Source organism: Octopus bimaculoides, chromosome 9 (genome assembly GCF_001194135.2).
Source record: "Octopus bimaculoides isolate UCB-OBI-ISO-001 chromosome 9, ASM119413v2, whole genome shotgun sequence".
Taxonomy (NCBI): domain Eukaryota; kingdom Metazoa; phylum Mollusca; class Cephalopoda; order Octopoda; family Octopodidae; genus Octopus; species Octopus bimaculoides.
Genome location: NC_068989.1, coordinates 61,124,872 through 61,133,837, shown reverse-complemented (window position 1 = coordinate 61,133,837; position 8,966 = coordinate 61,124,872). Strand labels below are relative to the sequence as shown.

The window sequence follows — 8,966 nt, the reverse complement described above, 5'->3', positions numbered from 1 at the left end:
TATATATATATATATATATATATATATATATTTATATATATATATCGGATATATACAAAAAAGAACTAGGAGGAGAAATATGTAGTATCATATCGCGTATATTGAATTTATAATTCAAGCATAATTGTAGAGTTGTTACATCAATGGATTTCTTATAGTAAAATGTAGATAAGTGAGTCTCTGAATTATAAACTCCATGCTCTAAATTGATGCCACATATGCTGCTTGTATATAACAGTGCTTATGTTCGCATATATATATCCAAAGTTTAAAATTTAAATTTAAGAGAGAGATTTGACGCTAATATTGGTAACGATTACATAGTTTTCTATGAAAAATTATATATATATATATATATATATATATATATTGAGAGAGAGAGAGAGAGAGAGAGAGAGAGAGAGAGTGAGAGAGAGACACAGACACACATACACACAGACACACAGGCAGACAGACATGCAGACAGACACACAGACAGACAGGCAGACAGACAAGCAGACAGACGAACGGATGGATGGATGGTTGTATAACTATATTCATACTTATAGACTCACCTACAAATCTTGTCCAACCAGAGTATATCAGTTTCGTTCTTTTATTTCTTCTTTAATTGTCAATATGTAGTAGGATCTTCAGGGTGGTTGCTATAAGAATACACAAAACAATACACTTTGTATTAAAGCATGACGCAATACGTAGAAGACAAACGAAAGAAGACAAACGAATGATGTATGGTATTTCTAAAACGGTCTCATTTATTTGCATGATATTTTTTGTTTATGACTTCTTTATCATCATATGAGAATACTTACGCACTAAGACAATTGTGGGCATATAATACATCCTGAACTATATTGCGTAAAATATTAATTCTCCTGATGGAAGTGACTCGAGAATATTTAAACGATATTCCTCACATGTGAAGTTAGTGCTTGCAGTACTCGCCTTATTACTTGGCTTCTTTTGGATTTAGTAAAGTAGGGATTATTGAGAACATCGCTCAATCAAATCAGAATATGTACATGTAAATTCAGGCATCAGCCGTATCAATATTACTTATTGTGGTATAGCTGTACATTTATACGTCATCAGCACATGCATATTTCGTTATTGTACCTATTTACTTAAGCACACAATCCAATTAACGTGAATCAATTAACCGCGGAGAGCAGTAACGATCTTAGTATCAGAACAACAGTTTTTAGCCAGATGGTGTAACCATTGAGTTGACGTGTTTTAAAAGTAGATGTAATGTCTCTAGAAATTCATATTGATTTGGAATTCAGTCGAACTTGCTCACATTCTTTGCCAAGCCAAGGATAAACTGAGATTGAGAGATTAAGTTTAAATATCATCTATTAGAATGTTTATCGAAGGGATTTTGAATCTACAATAGGTCCTTCGATGGTGCTTTCATGACGGAACTTGGCATTTCTATCAGTAATATGCCAACTGTTTGGACAGTAATGTATACCAGATTACGAAAACTAGGTATTTGTTGATATATTTTTAGCTAGAGTTTTGGATAACATTACATATGATATGACATATTTAATGGAATGACTGTCTTCTGGAGCGTTAGAGAAATCAATAATTTTTTTTCGTGGAATTCAGAAATTTTCTGGATAACCCACTTCAATTCAAATCGTTTTCCAGAGCTCACGCTGCTACTAAAGTGAGTAATACTATTAACCATAATGGTTCTCAGAATATTCCTCCTCGTCCTCGTCCTCGTCGTCCTCGTCCTCGTCCTCGTCCTCCTCCTCCTCCTCCTCCTACCACTACTACTACTACAACTGCTGCTGCTGCTGATGTTCTATGTAGTTATATATATATGCCTTGTCTGAGATTAAAACACACGCAGTAATTAAACATACGGTGGACGACTGCATAGTTTTAACGATGGTTCTCCACGCGTGTTTTCATTTAAACATTTCACAAGTTGTGTTTGAGTGCAACCAAATATACCGCTTAGCACTTTTTAGGTAATTGGTATTTAGAACATGAGCATATATTAGTATACAAGACATTACCTATTTTATGCTCGATGAAATGCAATCGACTGTGAAATAAGCATGCCAGTTTTGAATGATGAATATGTCACCAGCCTCTTCATGATTTTGTGGTAAGTGACCGTACTTCGAACTGTTAACTGCACAGTGAAACACTAAAAATTCTTAGTGAAGTCTTCAGAAGCAAAGGACCGAAGAACCTGTAATCGATTCTTATTCATTTCTTAGGCCATGTACGAAGGTGGTCCCCATCAACCGATAAAACTGACGCTCTTCGACTTCCACCTATTAGGTTGGCTGAAGGGTGGCCATCGGGGACCACTGATTGATGGCGTAGATGAAGTGTGATTCATTTGGCAAAATGACTATAATAGTGAAAACCTCTAAATCAATAGTTGTGTTCAACGATGGCCCAAATTATCGTTATGATGGAGACTATCTTGAGTGGAACCATTCTATAGAGGCATCATAGTTATTCAACTAACATGTGAAAATTGAATTTCCGTGTCATTTATTGTAACAGTTAGGTACGCCGGTACATTACTTTTGGTACAGCCCTCGTAAATTTATATATGCCATGATCAATAGTTATTTATAAGCGTTATCCAGTAATTTTATTTTTCTTTAAAATTTGGGTATATATATTTTGAAAGTCTCTTGGGGAGATATTTTAATATGCAGAACTAAATGCAAATATGATGCTGAGTTTAGATAGCATCTCCTAATTTGCATGGCGCAAAAGAAAAGTTAGAAATGTCAAAATGTTTCAATATTCGAATTTGACAGGTTGTGAACGAACTCAATAAAGCAAGAGGAAATCTCCCAGAGAAATGCATATAAAATTTTAATTCGATCCCCCATGGGCATCAGGTCACTTTCATGGAAATTATAATGTTATGGCACTTCGGTTTCTCGTAATATCAAGAAACATTTGTGTCATTAAACCAATCTCCACCATTCGAGAATGAAATATAGAGAAAATCTATCACTACATGCTTAAGGGAAAATAAAATGTTTACATCTATTAGATTTATTATCTAAAGCCAAAAATGAAAGCCAAAAATGCTAAAGTATGCAGCTTGGGTTAAAAATGAGATTTAATTTCACTTCCTATTCCTCCTCTCCACCCCTGCTCCCTCTCCTCTTCTTCTCTGTCCTCTTCTTCTCTCTCTTCTTCGTTCTCTTCCTCTTCTACTTTTGTTATCATTTCAATCAATATTATTATTATTGTTATTGTTATTGCTATTGTTGGTATTACAACTATTACTACTACTTATACTAATACTACCACCACCACTACTACTACTATGACGAAAACGACGGCGACGATGACGGCAAACACGATGACGACGTTAGTGCATGCAAATTAAATTAGCAGGTATTTTATCTTAAGGTTTGATGACAACAGATCTCAAATCGCACGAATCTTCCTATGGATTCTTGTAGAATATAGGATGATACTTTTCTACAGGTGGAAAAATTGTCTTTTAGTTTCGTCCTCTTTCAGTCTTCTAGGTAGCATTTGAGTGGTGCATCATTTGCTCCAGTTACCGCAGTGGAACAAAACGTTGTATCAGTCTTCCATAGTGTTCTAAGTTCTCTGATTAGATCCTGGTATTTTTCAATATTTTCAGCTTCTTTGGTATCCACTCAGCCATCAAAGGGAATTGCAAATTTCATGATCTTACACTGTTTATTTTGTCTTCTCATATCACATCGAGTCTTTTTGTTTCAATAGCATGGTCAATCTTTATATGAACGTCCCCATTATCTTGTAATTGTAATTTTCTATCACAGCATCTCAGTGTTCATACTTGTCTGTTATTTGAAATCCAAATATTCGGCTAACCTCCTAATGTACTCTTTTGCCTAATCGGTCATGCGTCTGCCTTTAATCCTTTTGTGTGAGCATACTGCATTCACTCAAAAGGTGCTTTGCAGCAGATACTACATTTGCTGATTGGGTCGCTACGTTCTGAGTTCAAATTCTGCTGATGTCGACTTCATCTTTCATAGTAAATGAGCTGGTAGAATCATTAGTGAGCTGGAAAAAACGGTATGCCATTCTTTATGTCAATTCGGGCTCTGAGTTCAAATCCTACATAGGTAAACTATTTCTGGAGTTGATAAAATAGAGTAACACTGAAATACTGGGATCAAAGATGTCGTCTAATACCGTACCATCGAAATTGTTGACCCTGTACAAAATTTAGAAAGAATTATTTTTGATTGTGAGCCACATGTGTTATTACAATCTATTTCATTGCATGTTGATGAATAGCAGATAATATTTTTGTAAGGAAACAATTGAAAATACCGATATAAGATTTATCATTTATCAATGATGAATACAAGAACATTTACAGGTACCAAAAATGTTCCTGTTGAAAACATCCTAAAGAGAATAAGACATACAGAAATGAATAACCGCCGAATTCGTTACGAGCGCATACACTACGTACAACACTTAACTATTTTCATGTAATTAAAATGTCTTTGTAATATTTGTTTTAAGTGCCGCAGTTTGTCATGTATCGTTTCATATTGTCTCTAAGCTGTGAGTTTTATTTAGATTTTTACAAAATGTTTTGGAATAAAGTTTTCTAATCGAAAACATCGTCATCATCTTTATCACTATCATCATCACCATCATCATTATCTTCATCGTTGTCACCATCACCTTCCTCATCTACCCCACAACTAATAATACTATGATCACCCTTATCTTCATCACCCTACATTCATAATTGTCGGCAGCAGATTCCGCATCCTCCTAGTTGTCGTTATTCCTATTGCCAATGTCGTCAAATAAAAGACGATTAGATGTTTGCTTTGGTTCGGTATGAAGCATAATTCTAACAATAATTTCCAACTTCAAATACATGCTCAAGAGAGATTTAATTTTGTTTTATTTTTAATTAGGACTAACATAGTAAAAACAGAAATTCTATTTATTTCAATCGTAATATGAAGAAATCAATGCCAATTATCATTGCTGACTATTACCAAGTACGGACATAAATTTTGTTCTAAAGTGAAACTCCTTTTCATATGGTAATCGGTTCAATGAGAAGCTTGAGTGAATATATTCAATATTGTTTCACTGAATCAACACAAAATCATTCAGAAATTAAAGTTTGTTCATTTAGTTTGAATGGAAGCTGATTTCAGCGCTCGGGTATCCAGTTGTTATTCATTCAAACGAATATAAATTTCAAACTGAATAGCAAAATATTAAACCACACTAGTGAATCATTTTAATATTCAAAATCCAACATTAGTTAATTTGTTTTAAATTTCTAATTACCCTTTCAGATAAATATCGGTGCACAATTAATAGAGAATAGTTATTAAAGTCTTTCATATATATATATATATATGTGTGTGTAAATATGAATGTATGTATGTATGCATGCATATGCATATGCGTGTGTATGCGTGTGTATGCGCGTATGTGTGCGTATCTGTATCTATGCGTTATGTGTGTGTGTGTGTGTGTGTGTGTGTGTGTGTGTGTGTGTGTGTGTGTGTGTGTGTGTGTGTGTGTGTGTGTGTGTGTGTGTTATAATGTAAATTACCTGCAAATTCGTATCCTAGAGAAATAGATCTTCAAGGGAGAAATTTTTGTAATCATTTAACAGAGTTTTGTAAAATTATTATGATTATAGCTCCCATCATCACCAACATTTCCCCCCGGGAACACAATCACCACCATCACAACAACTACCACCAAACTACCATCATCATTATCATCATCATCGGCGTCGTCTTCGCCATCATCATAACTGTCATAATCTTAAATCATTAGTGTTGAAGTAATACGTTGTGCTCTTTGTTCCAGAACTTTACCTTCTAAGTTCAGATGCCACGCAAATCGTCTTTAATTTTCATCCATCTCACGTCGATAATAAAAGGAAGAAATAAATCATATCCTGGAGGCAATATAATTGACCGCATTTTCTTCACACAAATACACAAAATTCTGGCCTAGTTCTTGTGCAATAAATGATTGTTCTAGATGAAGTGCTGTACTACTCTGCGCTTTGGCACAGAGGCCGTTAGTGTACTCGAAAAACAGCTGAGAGAGTTGTCTCTATGCCTATAGACTACAGTATGAAATGTTGTTGTGAGTGAAACCATGCCTATTATTAACTTATTACTAATTAATCATGCATTTATCCATATGTAATAGAATCAAATGCATTTTGTAAATATGCATGAAAATTATGGGACGTTAAATGAAGAGGGCTTTTTTTTAACACTTGCATAGTGCTAAGTTTATCGAGACAATTGCGACAATCCTAATGATATCATTAGCGCATATGACTTCTTTCTATCTGACTATCGTGAATGCTTAATTCATTGTAAAATTATGATTTCTCCTCTGTCTTCTGCACAGGGTTATTCTTATATAAAATTATAAGATTGATTAATATTATACCCCGTAAATAAAACATCAACTTCTGCATATATAATCTCAAATGAAAATGGAATTTGAAGAAGACGTCCAGTGACGTAATATTTGAAAGTTTGATAATCCAAGAGATTTTGTTTTGTAGTGAAACCACACCTATATATCTGAGTGGTATGATTGACATTTATTAGGTTGTACAATTTGGTGTAAATTTTATCTTCTGCAAGACATGATGTGTTTACCTTTCAGAACTCTTCGTCTGATTACCATGTTGCCATAACAAAACTGTCGCGCAGGCGCGTGGCTTAGTGTTTAGGGTATTGCACTCTTGATCGTAAGATTGTGGTTCTGATTACTGCACCGAGCGATACATTGTTTTCTTGAGCAAAACATTCTATTTCATGTTGTCCCAGTGGTAAAGATGCGTTATCCTGCGGTGGACAGGCCTCCCGTCCACGTGGGGAATATATACACCATGAAACCGTGACAACGGCGCTTATGAGTCAGAATGACTCGAGAAGGTAACTGCGTGTCATCAGTTGTGTATATATATTAGGTAGTTCCACTGGACAATTGAACGATACTCAACGTCTTATTGAATAAAATATGTGCAATGATACATTGCGCAATTTATTTACATGAAACTTGTGCATTATATATATATATATACAAACTGATGGAGGACCAACTGGGTTGTTATAACACCACTATTTCGAGCATTGAAAATGAAAGCAGTGATCTTTTCTTTCTGGATGCTGCAGGTGGAACTGACAAAACATTTGTCATCGACTTTCTGCTGGCTAAACTGCACCCAATGAAAGACATAGCCATAGCAGTGGCGTCAAGGGGAAAAGCTACAACTCTGCTCAGTGGTGATCGAACAGTACATTCGTGTTTCAAACTCTCTTCAGACCAGTCCAAGAAAGTTGTGTTTCTATAAAAGGTAAACTTCTAGGTGAATGCAGGTTGATCATCTGGGATGAAGCAACAATGAGCCACAAGGTTTCCTTTGAAGCTCTTGTCATAGTCCGTCGGGATCTGAGACACAACACTACGCTCATAGGAGATGTGACAATCTTGCCTGCAGGATACTTTAGACAAACCCTTCCCGTGGTTCCAAAGAGGACAAGAGCTGATTAAATAAATGCCAGCATAAAGTAATCCTACCTATGGAGCAGTGTGCAAAAGTTAAGACTCACAACCAACATGAGAGTGCAGCTCATTGGTTATGATGCAGAGAGAACTGTTTTAAAACAAATGTTGGACCTCGGTAATGATACTTCGGTTGTCGAGAAAGATGGCCGGGTTAGCTTGCCTTTTGGATATGTGGTATCTGATTTAGAAGAACTAATGAATAAGTTATTTCCTCACCTGAGGAATTAGTGTACAGACCACAATTGGCTGAAAAGCCGTGCCATTTTAGATCCAAAGAATGTGGCAGTTGATCATTTGAACTTTAAGCTTCTGGAACAGTTTCCAGGTGAGCGTCAAATCTACAATTCCATTGACGCTGTACTCAACATATATGAAGCTGCGAATTATCCAGATGAATTCTTGAATAGTCTAGCACCATCTGGCCTCCCTACCTCATACACTTCAAGATTGGGACACCAGTTATGCTGCTCCGAAACCTCAATCCACCAAAGCTTTTCAATGGCACGCGACTTATAATGAAGAAGATAATTCCAACAGTCTTGGAGACAACAATTTTGACTGGTAAGGCAAGCGGTGAGCCTGTATTCATTCCTAGAATTCCACTTATTCCCTCTGATATGCCTTTCCAGTACAAGCGTCTGCAATTCCCGTTGAAACTAAGCTTTGAAATGAGAATTAAGAAGGCCCAAGGTCAGTTTTTGAACGTGGTAGGTCTGAATATTGCGGAACCAGTTTTCACCCATGGCCAACTTTATGTGGGATGCTCAAGTGTCAGTTATCGTAATCATTTGTTTATTTATGTCCTACAAGCTCTGAAAACTTAGTATGATTCACACATTTATTATTTAACTGTAAATGATAAATTGATAATATATATGTTATTTTATTTTTCAATCTATATGCAAATTTATTTCTATGTCTACTGTAAAACTAAATGTCAGTTTGTTTCTACATTCATTGTAAATCTAGTGTCCTCGGGAATGGATTAAAGCCCTTTTCGGGGCTACTTTATTTGAATTCTTACTATCGGGTAACTAATTTCATGTTATTACGTAACTGACTTCACAATTTGTGTATTCCTAACTTATTGGGAATTCCTAAAAACAAGATCTTCTGTAAAACAGTTCAGTACTCTCTGTAAAGGCACAAAAACCGTTTTAAGGGCTACATATCTTTATTGTTGTTATTGGATTAGCGAAACAATTATGAGAACGAGACCAAGTGATAAGCCCCGCTTTTCCGGAAATTACCGAGGACGTCAGCTAGTATATATATATATATATATATATATCCCTTGGTTTCTTTATTAGGTGCCTTAGGAATGATGAGAAACGATGTAAACAAAGACTTTCACATGCACATAAAAGAAGGCATTGTATATATAT

General features: G+C 35.5%; 1 protein-coding gene across 2 annotated transcripts in view; it reads right to left on the bottom strand.

The window, feature by feature from the left end:
• Positions 1–8,966, bottom strand: part of LOC106873250 (5-hydroxytryptamine receptor 1B) — a 178,739-nt gene that overhangs the window by 35,942 nt on the left and 133,831 nt on the right. For both annotated transcript variants that reach the window (XM_014920534.1, XM_014920533.1), the window contains one exon: positions 555–644. The gene's annotated coding sequence lies outside the window, so the exon portion shown is untranslated. The remainder of the gene's footprint in view (positions 1–554; positions 645–8,966) is intronic.